The sequence below is a fragment of the Oreochromis niloticus genome, linkage group LG18 (assembly GCF_001858045.2).
Source record: "Oreochromis niloticus isolate F11D_XX linkage group LG18, O_niloticus_UMD_NMBU, whole genome shotgun sequence".
NCBI classification, from domain to species: domain Eukaryota; kingdom Metazoa; phylum Chordata; class Actinopteri; order Cichliformes; family Cichlidae; genus Oreochromis; species Oreochromis niloticus.
In genome coordinates this window covers 36,269,074-36,281,833 of record NC_031982.2, presented here as the reverse complement: position 1 = coordinate 36,281,833, position 12,760 = coordinate 36,269,074, and the positions used below count along the sequence as shown (strand labels likewise).

The 12,760-nt window shown below is 43.3% G+C and overlaps 1 protein-coding gene and 1 long non-coding RNA gene across 4 annotated transcripts in view; both read left to right on the top strand.

Moving 5' to 3' along the window:
- Positions 1-12,760, top strand: part of LOC100704393 (zinc finger protein OZF) — an 883,579-nt gene that overhangs the window by 127,421 nt on the left and 743,398 nt on the right. The window lies entirely within an intron of this gene.
- Positions 9,430-10,730, top strand: LOC109201836 (uncharacterized). 2 transcript variants are annotated; one of them, XR_003214858.1, is made up of 3 exons: positions 9,430-9,475; positions 10,119-10,301; positions 10,380-10,730. It is a non-coding gene; the product is annotated as an uncharacterized LOC109201836 (long non-coding RNA). The 2 variants fall into 2 exon arrangements; XR_003214859.1 differs by lacking the exon at positions 9,430-9,475 and adding an exon at positions 10,005-10,046.

The following is a 12,760-nucleotide window of genomic DNA, read 5'->3' as shown; positions in this document are numbered from 1 at the left end:
GCTTTCCAGCTCTGTTACAAGTAAGTCCTTTCCAAACAGCAGACAATGAGAGAATCCTTCAGGTTTCAGGTAACTCAAGTCCACAGAGCTATGAGCAGACACAAGAGAACATGGTGAGGTAACAGAAGCTACAAGCACAAACTCATAAGTCATAAATTAAGAGCTGAATTTCCACCAGAATGAAGACAACAATCTGACAAAGAGTGGATGTTTCAGCTGGACCTTTCATTCCCCAAAACATGAGGAGTTAATGAGATCTGGTTAGGAGGTCACCAACACTACAAGCACCAACCAGCTTGCAGCCAAAGCTCTGCACAGCCCCATCAGCAATGAGTCCCCAGCCTCACTCAGACTGCTGCCAAAGCTCTGCTGGAGGTGGGAGTTGAAGATCACCTGAACCACTTTGATACGCCAGGCCTGTCCAGCATTCTCCCCCACCACCTGACTCAACTCACCCCCAGATGGTGATCAGATGACAGCTCAGCTCCTCTCTTCACCAGAGTGTCCAGAACATACTGCTGCAGACCTGATGATGCAATTACATGCTTTGGCTTTGTGGTTAGTGTCATGGTCCGGGTGAGTCTGAGTAACTTTCCACAGCATCAGCTCTCCTCCTCTGGGTGGAGCCCTTCTTGCCCCTCCCCGTTCCTCAACTGCAGGCAATTATTCTGGCAGTATTTAGGAGCAGCGCACACAATGAGTCTTCGCCAGGCGGACGGTGGTCGGTCGACAAGCTAGAAGCGTACATTCCATACGGTTTAAGTGAATCGTTTAGTTTTTGGACTTTGGACTACGGATTTGGATCACGGACCTTGGCGGTTGGGCATAAACTGGTATGTGACTGGCTGGAATGGCGTCTCAGGTGGGTGAGGATGATGATATGGATTTTAGTGACTGGACCCCGGTTGCTGGAGGGCAAAGATCAGGAAGAGGGAGAAGCAGGACAGAGGAGGCGAGTTTATTTGGGACACAGACTAGTAAACGGAGCTTGGAGGAGAACAGTTCGGAGGAGGGGTCCAGAGTTGTCCGGAGGAAAATGGTGAGGGAGGATTTCAAAATAATTCTAAAGCTCAGGAAGGAAGATGAGGATGTGCAGCTAAGCCCAATAGCGTTGTCTAGAGAACTGAAAAAGAAGTTTGGAGATGTTCAGCTGGCTAAAATTCTCAGGGATGGGAAAGTGCTGATAGTGGTTAAGACAGAAGAACAAAGAAATAAAGTGTTGAATGCTGAAAGTATTTGTAGGAAGACTGTAGGAGACAAAAGGATCTTAGGAGACAACAAAGTGACACGGGGGGTGATTACGGGTATCCCTGTAGAAGAGGACCTGGAGAAGCTCAAGCGATGTATTAATGGTGGTGAGGTCAGCAAAGTACAAAGACTGCTAAAAACGATTAATGGGGAGAGGGTGAGTAGCCTGTCGGTTCTATTGGAATTCCAGGAGGCAGTCCTGCCGGACAGAGTTAAAATAGGTTGCATGAGCTTTCCTGTTAGACCATATGTGCCACCACCCCTCAGGTGCTATAAATGCCAAAGATACGGACACATCGCTGCAGTTTGCAAAGGGAAACAGAGGTGCCCCAAGTGTGGAGGGGAACACCGATATGACGAATGTGGGGATAGTGTACAGGATAAATGCAGTAACTGTGGGGGCAGCACAGGGTGAGTTACGGGGGGTGTGAAGTAAGGAAGAAGGCTGTGGAGGTCGAGCAAGTCAAAGTAGCTCACAACTTAAATGACGCTGAGGCTGTCAAAAGGGTACAAAAGGCAAAGGACGGGACAGAAAAGGTTCGACCATCAACATCAGAAGTAATACATTCACAGGGAGCTCGTACAGGACTGACAGTGGAGAAGATGATTTTGTTTATTGCCTATGTCATAAACTGTACAGACCAGGTGAAACACAAAACAGAGAAAATTAAAATAGTTGTGAAAGGAGCAGAGAGGTTTTTTGGCATTAAAGATAAATCTTGGGAAACTGTCAATAAAAGACTTGGAGGGGAGGGGAAGGCAGGAGGACCAGAGGAGAGTGCAATATGATTATTTTACAGTGGAACGCCAGAAGTCTGATTGCAAATGGACAAGAATTTAAGGGATTCGTCAAACAATGCAAAAAGAAACCAGGCATAATCTGTATTCAGGAGACATGGCTCAAACCTACTTTAGATTTTGTTATTAAAGGTTATAGGAGTGTTCGCAGAGATATGGAGGAGGGTGTGCAATATTTGTGGCACAAGGGATTCAATATAGAGTTGTAGCTTTGGGAACACAGTTAGAATATATTATACTTTCAATTCAATTCAATTCAATTCAATTTTATTTATATAGCGCCAAATCACAACATAAGTCGCCTCAAGGCGCTTTATATTGTACAGTAGATAGCACAATAATAAATACAGAGAAAAACCCAACAATCATATGACATACTTGAAGTCTGGGGAGGGACTGGAAGTTTCAGAGTGATTAATTTCTACAATCCAGCTAATAAACTGATATCGGTGGATGAACTTGACACATATTTAAAGGGAAAAGTAATTTGGTGTGGGGATTTTAATGCACACAGCACATTATGGGGTAATGGTAATGATCGGAATGGTGCAGTGATTGAGGAATTGATGGAGATGAAGAATTTTGTGTGTTTGAATGATGGAAGTGGCACGAAAGTGGATGTTAGAACAGGTGCAGAATCAGCAGTTGACCTTACATTGGTGTCAGACTCGCTGGCAGGTATTTGTTCATGGCAGGTACTGAAAGAGACAACTGTAGGCAGTGACCATTATCCTATAATGATGATTGTTTTAGAGGAAGGAAGGTTCAGGGTTTAAGTGGTCATCATCATGGGCTCATCCGATTAGAATGAGAATAAGCAGTGAATCATTTACAGGTTTTGTCGTTTTATTGAATAATGGGTAAAGAAAGGAAAGACACACATGGACTGCTCTCTCTGAAAGGAAATAGAGTATGATTTAAGTAACTCAAAATAATACATGAACTCAGGAGACTCAAAGAGAAACTCACCTCAGCTGCCGCCCCATGTGGGAGTGAAGAAAGAGTGAGAGGTAGGTGAGTGCAGTCCTTATATAACGAGTGACAGGTGAGTGCAATTAAGGCCAAGCACCACACCCAATCAAAGGTGAGGAAAAGAAACAAGGTGCATCTGGTGAAGTGAATGTGCTGAAAGGTGAGCCTTTACAACAACGATGATTGAGTTCAGTATAGAAAAACGAGACGGGGGGGGTGAAGCAGTGGTGTTTTAGGGATGCTGATTGGGATACATTTAGATTAGTTAGTGATCAAGAAATGCAAAAGATTGATATGAATGTGTGGGTGGATGAGTTAAATTATTTTATTTGTAAGGTAGTTTTAGAGGCGGCCAGCAGGGTGATTGTCAGGAGTTTTCCTGTATTGCAACTCAGGTCGGAATAAAAACGCTCAGACAGGTTTAACGTGTACACGGGTGAAACTCAGGGAGACTCGCACCCTGCAGTAAAAAAAAAAAAGAGTCTTTATTCAGAGAGCACATACAGGAAGAGAGAAAATAGAAACCGTGCTGCGTGCAGGAAGCCTGCACAGAGTGTAACTTCCCCATTTAAGCTGAACACTGAAAGAGCAAACACATCTAGATAATGAAATGTACTTTTAAGCATAACATAATAAAAATCCTAAAATCCTAAAATATCTCTTAACAGTGATGAAGAGGACAGACGGTAGAGGGGAGAAGAAGATTGTACCATGGTGGACACAGGAGTGTGATAAAGTGATTAAATATCAAAAAACTTTTGTTAAAGTCCACAGTTCAGGCAATATTAGTGAGGAAGGGTGACGAGGAAGAGACATGACTATTGCAGAGAATAGAGGCTTAATGGACCTGGTAGGGGATACAGATGATTCATTATATATCCTTTTTACAAAGACAGAACTACATCGAGTACTACAGAAATCTAAATTATCAGCACCGGGAAAAGATCAGGTATGCTATACCATGTTAAACCAACTCAGTGAGTCAGCTAAAGATCTTTTGTTAGGGTTGTATAACAGTGTTTGGGAGGGTGGGAAACTGCTGCAAAGCTGGAAGGAAGCTGTGGTGGTGCCCATATGGAAACCTGGAAAGGATGTCGTCAAAGGAGTTAGCAAAGAAAAGCGTCTGGACTTCTTTAAGTTGCTTGAAGACGTTTCACCTCTCATCCGAGAAGCTTCTTCAGTTCTAAGGTCAAATGGCCGAGAGTCCCAGATTTAATCCCAGTGGGAGTATCCCCCCCAAAGAGGGACAAAGGACCCCCTGGTGATCCTCTAATCGCCTGAGCCAAGGTGTGAAAGCGGGTGTGGGACCTAATCAGCCAGGGTTTCAGGTGAGCTCATTGAAACCTGGCCCCACCTTGTCATGTGAATTCCTGAGGTCAGATGGCCCAGGATGTGAGTGGGCGCTAAGGCGTCTGGAGAGGGAACTCAAAACTGGATTATAGATGGCAGACAGTTGGTGTCGTAAACCACCGCCTCTGTTCAAAGATGGTCGCTCACAGTGGACATAGATGGCCTCTTTCACTCCTCTTTCAAACCATCTGTCCTCTCTGTCCAAAATGTGAACATTGGCATCCTCGAAAGAGTGACCTTTATCCTTAAGATGCAGATGGACTGCTGAGTCTTGTCCTGTGGAGGTGGCTCTTCTATGTTGTGCCATGCGCTTGTGAAGTGGCTGTTTGGTCTCTCCAATGTAGAGGTCTGGGCATTCCTCACTGCACTGTACCGCATACACCACGTTGTTAAGTCTGTGTTTTGGAGTTTTGTCTTTGGGATGAACCAGTTTCTGTCTGACTGTGTAGCTGGGTCTGAAGTACACTGGGATGTCGTGCTTGGAGAAAACTCTCCTGAGTTTCTCTGATACACCGGCTACATAGGGGATGACAACGTTGTTGCGTCTGTCTTTCTTATCCTCCCTCGCTGGTGTCTGATCTTCTTTTCTGTGCATCTTTGCTGACTTTATGAACGCCCAGTTAGGATAACCACATGTTTTCAGTGCTTCCTTTACGTGTGTGTGTTCCTTCTTTTTCCCTCAGGCTTAGAGGGAACATGTTCTGCCCGGTGGTGTAGGGTCCTAATTACTCCAAGTTTGTGTTCCAGAGGGTGATGGGAGTCAAAGAGGAGGTACTGGTCCGTGTGTGTGGGCTTCCGGTAAACTTCGATGTTGAGGTTGCCATTCTCTTCAATGTGCACGGCGCAGTCCAGGAAAGGCAAACAGTTATCCTTTGTGTCTTCCCTGGTGAACTTGATGTTTTTATCCACAGCGTTAATGTGCGCAGTGAAGGATTCCACTTCTTGTGTCTTGATTTTGACCCAGGTGTCGTCTACATATCTGTACCAGTGGCTGGGTACTCTTCCTTTGAAAGAGCCAAGTGCCTTCCTTTCCACTTCCTCCATGTAAAGGTTGGTGTAGAATTATAGGAATTATTTTAGGGTTACTGTTCATAACCATCATCTTTATCATTGCATTAATTATCATTTCATCCAAGCATTTATTGAAGTGCTGGCATTAGGTTATAATTTGTATTACAGGGGTTATCATAATCAAATATTAACATGTTTATTACAGGTCCAAAGAAGAACCATTTTAAATGGTTGAGTTGAATCTATAATTTAAATGTTATTAATGCTTTTATGATCTCTGTGTAGAGGGCAGAGACAGGAAAATACACTCGGTGCCAAAATGAGACAGGAAGTTATGTCTTTGAAGTTGCAGCTTTTGCAGAAGTGAAACCGAAAGCAGAGTGAGCGTAAGCTGAAAGAGTAGGGTGTTTATTCAGTAGATTACATATATAGTTCCAGTTAGATTATTATATGTAAAGGGGAGCCTCTGGTCACGTGAAGGTCAGAAGTGTAACGGGTGAGATGTGAGAGCATTTAAGGGCGAGACATATACATACAGACACCAATAGTGAGAGGTCATGACACGTACGCAGTACACAGCATGCACGCGCCCTCGCACGTGTACGCACAGACACACATACACACACACGCTGTTAGGGTGTAGGTGAAAGTTGACTGATGAAGCAGTAGATGCACGATGCGAGAGCTGAGCTGGCTTACGGGAAACCACCGGGGAGAAGATGGAAGCCAGTGTACTTGTTAATTGTGCCTTAAGTTGTCAAATAGAACATTTGTGGTTTTGAAGCTGATGTATGTGATGACGCAATGAGGGGGCGTCACTAAATATACTCTGATGCATATAAAACTGTATTTTGATGTTAGGAGGATGAGATTGTGGGGCTGTCTGCTTACGGAGTCCGCTCATTCTCCCACGTGTGTCATTTCATTAAAATCATCGTCTTTACCCTTTGGACCAGTGTGGTTACTTGCATTCCTCCTGTGTTTCCTTCCCTATATTTTTGAACCTTAACATTGGCTACAATAGGTGACACGGGGGAGCCCATGGCACAGCCATGTTTTTGTCTGTAGAAGCCTTCGTTGTATTTGAAGTATGTTGTGGTAAGGCAGAGGTCTAACAGTGTGCAGATCTGATCGGGTGTGAAGTTGGTCCTGTCTTCCAAGGAGCTGTCTTCTTGGAGTCGTTTTCTGACAGTCTCCACTGCTTCCGTGGTGGGAATGCAAGTGAAGAGAGAGACTACATCAAAGGACACCATGGTTTCATCTGGATCCAGGGTAAGTTTCTGGACCTTGTCGGTGAAGTCGGTGGAGTTCTTGATGTGGTGTGGGGTGTTCCCCACGAGAGGTGCCAGGATGGTAGCAAGGTGTTTCGCAGTGTTATAAGTGGCTGAGTTTGTGCTACTGACTATGGGTCTGAGTGGGACCCCTTCCTTGTGGATTTTAGGAAGTCCATAAATGCAGGGTATGGCATCCCCTGGATAAAGGCGGTGATATGTAATGCGGTCACAAAGGATGTCACAAATCCAGGAAATTTTAGACCTATAGCATTAACATCGTATGTTTGTAAAGTGATGGAGCGTATGATAACTGAAAGATTGACGTACTATTTGGAAAATAGAGGATTTATCTCTAAATATCAAAGTGGGTTTAGAAGAGGGAGGACTACTATGGATCCAGTTTTATGTTTGGAACATGAAGTTAGAAAAGCACAAACAAACAGTGAGAGTGTAGTTGCGGTGTTTTTGATATAGAAAAGGCCTATGATATGATGTGGAGAGATGGCCTAGTGATTAAACTCTGTAAATTGGGTGTTAGGGGGAGGATGTACGGGTGGATAATGGATTTTTTAAAGGGGCGACATATTCAAGTGAGGATTGGGAAGGTTTTTTCTGAAAGGTTTTTGGTAGAAAATGATACACCTCAAGGGAGCATAGTGAGCCCTTTGTTATTTTCTTTGATGATAGATGATGTGTTTAATGATTTAGAGGCAGGGATGGGATGTTCACTGTTTGCTGATGATGGAGCAATATGGAAGAGAGGGAAAAATATAGAGTATATTGTGAAGAAACTGCAAGGAACAATTAGAAGAGTCGAAGAGTGGTCTTATAAGTGGGGTTTTAAATTTTCAGTTGATAAAACCAAGGTGATGTTTTTTACAAGGAAGAGAGTTGGTAAGGACGTCAAGCTTAAGTTGTATGATCAAGAATTAGAAAGGGTGAGTAAATTTAAGTTTCTTGGATTGTGGTTTGATGAGAGGTTAACATGGGCTGCACATATTCAGAAGGTGGTGGACAAATGTAAAAAAGTGTTGAATATAATGAGGTGTTTAGTTGGGAGGGACTGGGGAGCGGATAGGAAGTCTTTGAGGGCCATATACACTGGGTTGGTCAGATCACTGTTGGATTATGGGTGTGTAGCATATAACTCAGCAGCAGACACAACTCTGGTAAAGTTAGACCATATTCAGTATCAGGCACTCCGAATTTGCACAGGTGCATTTAAAACAACTCCAACAGCAGCTTTACAGGTGGAGATGGGAGAGATGCCATTAGGACTGAGAAGGGAGCAGCTATACTTAATCACCCAACACATGAAGTACTTAAACCTTGCTGGGAGAAAGAAAGGAGGGAAACGAAGAGCTTTGGATGGATTGTGGGGAGACAAGCAACAGAATTTAATCTGGATCAGTTAAACATTAGTCACAGAGTGCCGTTACCAGCAGTACCTCCATGGCTACTTCCTGATGCTACAGTAGACTCATGCGGTACAGGCTTACATTGACCAATATCATAGTTATGTTCAAATATATACAGACGACTCAAAGAACACAACCGGTCAAACCGGTGTTGCAGTTGTGGTCCCAGAGTTTTCGGTGGAAATGGGTAAAAGGATTAGTGATGGGCTTTCTGTATACACTGGGGAAATGATCGCAATATTATTAGCTGTTCAGTGGGTGGAAGACGTGAGGCCATTACATGCTGTCATTTGTTCAGATTCAAGTTCATCATTGGTCAGTCTACAGCATAGTCACTCAGACAGTAGAGCAGATGTTTTGGCGGAAATTCAGCAGACACTTTTCCGGATACACATGATGGGACTTGCAGTTGTGTTTTTATGGGTTCCAGCGCACTGTGGAGTATGGGCGAATGAAAAGGCAGATAGAGTTGCAAAGGAGGCCGTAAAACATGGGGTGGTTGACATGGCTGTTAGTTTTGGCCAAGCAGAGATAAGGAGTATGGTAAGGCAAGATATGAGAGCAAGATGGCAAAAGCAGTGGGAGGAAGAAAAGAAGGAACGATGGTTGTATAAAATTCAAAGGAGGGTGGGAGGAATGAGAAACGCAGGACGGACTAGGAGGGAGGAGGTGATCATATCCAGACTGAGATTTGGACATACTGGCTTGAATAATACATTATTCATGATAAGGAAACATAGTACCGGAAAATGTGATTACTGTGGGGTAGAGGAAACTGTAGAACATGTCATGTTGCAGTGTCAGAGTTATCCGGTTGTTCAGTCTGACGTCACTAGCCGTGTCTGGGCCTAAACTCCGCTGCAGGTCCATATATCAAACGATCACTGTGGCATTACTGAGAGTTGAAAAACTGTCTAAAGTCTTTCATCTTTAATAAAATGATCAGCGTTCTGCTCTACCAGGTGTAACAATTGAGTTTAACATCCAGGCATCCATGAAAATGGAATTTATGACATTTAACGGCGTTAGAAGTTAGCAGGAAGTTAGCTCGCTAGCTTCCATCTAAATACAATATAGCATGTCCTGACTGCGGGGTTTAGAAACAAATTCAAACGTACAGCTCTGCTATCACTTCCAACATAAATGAAGACAGAAAACTAAACAGCAGTGACGTTTGTAGGATTACTGAAGTTTGGCTAGCTGGTATATAATGATGTGCTACGTGACCGCTAGCGACACAGCTATGTTAGCATAATATAAACAAGCTAACTTTTTTTCCACTCGATAAAAGTTAACGTGAGTGTTCTCGGTGGTCAGGAACAAATGTAATCGCATGGCAGGATGATGTAAACGGACCAAACTTCAGCCAGGAGAACAACTGAGATAATCCATCCACAATACGAGGTTAGTTATTCATATACTGCTGCATGGGCTGTGCTGTAGTTACATGTAAGGTTTTAAAAACTGAGCTTAAATAAATGATTAGCGGTAATAAAAGCCGAGGGAGGTCAACAGTGATCACTGACTGTTTTTAGGAGCTTTTTGAGATTAAATAGAAGAAAATACAAAACATTAAACATGTTAACAACACAAAAGCCATATTAAACGCAGACTACTTTAGGCCCGGAAGTAGGATTCGTCGCGTCATCACTGAACAACCGGATCAGATTGAGAGGAGACAATTGATTCAAAATCTCAGTAACCTAAAAATCAAACTGGATCTTGTTGATTTGTTGCGAAAGGACTCGGGAAGTAAAAGTTATCAGGCCTTATTTCAGTTTTTAAAAGAGGGGAAACTGTTTGAAAGGATTTGAGGAATTTTTTTTTTTTTTTTTTTGAGCGTCGTTCCAGACCATACTCCATACCAGTTGGTGGCGGTAATGCACCTTTCAGTTGTTTGCCAACCGCCAATACAAATGTAAGAAAGAAAGAAGAAGAAGAAGAAGAGTCTTCGCCAGATCATCTGCTAACCTCAGTTAGTTCACAGCCTCATGTTTTTGTGCGTCTCTGAGTGTGTGTTACTTACCTCCCTTTTCCTGTCTCCTAGTCGGTACCTGGACTCATCATCCAAACCCTGCCATAGCCACGCTTCTGGATTCCGGTCAGCTGCTGCTTGATCCTTTTCAGGCAAAGGGCCATTCACACCTGCCTGCCTCCCTGCACACCCGTAAAGGACTCAGTACTCGCCCGGACCTCGCCTCACCTCCAGCTTATCCCCGCCTGCGACCACGTAAGCCATCTCAGCCTATATACTGGGAAACTCCCACAACTCCCTGGACCGTTCTGATTATCCTCTCCTTCGTTTCAGTGACCCTGGTCTGCCACAGCTTCCACCTGCCCCACTCCAGCCCTCAGCAGTTTAGTGATCTGACAGTTCCATGCTTAGCCTAAGCCCAGCACTCACAGACACCACGCTTTTGCACAAAGTTAAATCTTGTTATTGTCTTGACAATCTCAGTTAGGAATTCTGGCAAATAAAAGTTTTTGTTTTTTGCAAATCACTTCAAGCCTCCGGTCTTTTGGTTCTGCGCATGAGTCCTTTCCACTTCACGGGCCTCTGAGCCATGACAGGTTAGCACACAAGTCCAGTAAAACAGAAACCACCATTCTGTCACTCTGACACATAAAGTCCTCAGAAGCACAATAGAGTTACCAGATGATGCAGCGTCCAGGATCCTGCTCAGAGACCTCAAGAAGGCCAGGCACAAAGTACCAGAGCAGGACAATGATGAAGGAGAGCATCATCATCTGATGTGATGAGTTCAAAGAGAATAAATGGAATAAGCATGAGATGGTCTTCCTGGTTGGACTTTTAGCTTCATGTGAGAGATTTTAACTTAAAGAGATAAACCTCTGTTACTCTGTTTATTTTGCTTCTGCTGCATTTTTGCATGTCCTCATCCACTAAATATAAAATAGTGTAAATGAGCAGCTTTGGATGTTTGACAGTTTTTATTGTGTCTGAACGTTCCTACAGTTGGTTTGTGGTTGATGTGGATTTGCTGCTCATGTGAATCCTCCCACAGTGTTTCATTAGCAGCTGTAACCACAGTGACTCTGATAAAACAGGAATTAGCAGAATCCATCTGATATGAAGCTGTGCTTTGAATACCACTTCCCTCCTCTTTGAAGAGTAGTCAGATATCTGTGTTCAGGTTTTTGTACAGCCTCTTCTACACTTTGTATCACTGTGTTTCTAGAGCACAGTAGTAGAGAGCTGTGTCTGCCAGGGTTAGGGCTGTTATGGTCAGATTAGTTGATCGATCTGATGTTTGGGTTTTATAACGTTTATTAGGAATATAATGACCTCCATAATTTGATTTTGCGCCATTCCACAATACAAACTGAGGAGCCTGAAGATCAGAGTTATATCTGTACCAGTGAAGATAAATATCATTGTCATCTGTCTCATAGCTACATGTGAGTTTGACAGATTTTCCTTCTGTTTCAGTGACTTCAGTTCGTTGAGGAGTGATTGAGTCTCCAGCTGTGAGTCCTGGAAAAAGAAAGAAGAAAAGTAGTGAAATGCAGTCTGTATATCTGCTTAATGCAGCAGCTTCAACTAAACTTTAATCCCTGTTCTTAAACTCACCTATAATGTGAGATAGAAGCAAAAAGAGGTGCAGCAACATGTCTTTGGAGTTATTAAAGCCAGACAGACAGCACATGAACAATGTTCTTCCACTGCAGCACAATGACCAACAAATAATGTCATTGGATGAGCTCAACTTCAGTGGGCGGGGCCAGTTTAATAGCTGAGCCAATCAAATAGTTTTGTGCTTCCACAGCAGCTCTGTCTCTGTCTCTGATCTTTACTGCTTCATTTCTCTGTTGTCTTTGTCATCAGTCCAATGACACAAGAATCAGAGGTTTAACAGTGTGTGGCTCCCTCTAGTGGATGTTGTGGAGTATTCTGTTGTCTTTGCTCCAAAGGTTTTTGTACAGAGTTTTGGTGTTTCCTGTCACTGTGGGCTGCAGAGCACAGTAGTACACAGCAGAGTCAGACAGCTGAAGCTTCTGGATCTTCAGAGGAACGGATGTCTCGTTGATTTTAGAATCAAATCTGTCCACATTGAACTCTTCAGCTTTAAGTGTTGTTGTTGAGAGACAATGCAGCATATAATTTGGGTAACTATTTATTTCCTGTTTGTACCAGAACAAAGTGGGGCCTGTTCTTGTTGTTTCAAATCTACATCCAAGTGTAACTGTGTCTCCTTCAGCAGCAATGACATCTCCTTGTTCCTGGATCACTTTGTCTTCTCCTTTACACTCTGAGGAAGAACAGAACATGCAGAGGAAGAGATGGATCAATAAACATGGTTAAAACCTCACCATTAATCAGAATTACACATTTATTTAAACAGAGGAAACATGTTGATGTTTGTATCTTACCAAAGAAAAGAGCAGCAAGAATAATCCACAGCCAATGTTCCATCTGTACAACAAGGTTTCAATCAACAGGAGAAACTAGCTGATGTTCAACATTCAGTCTGAGAATTGTTCTCTTCACAGCAGCACTTATTATTGACACAATGGTTGAACACAGTGCAGAAGGAGAGCACCGCCTACTGGATGATGTCGCCCTCTAGTGGAGCATCTCTGTGGGTTTGCTGTCACTGTGGGCCTCACAGCAGAGTCTGTCACTGCAGCAGAGCAGATCTGAAGATCCATTCATCTTTGATCATCAAC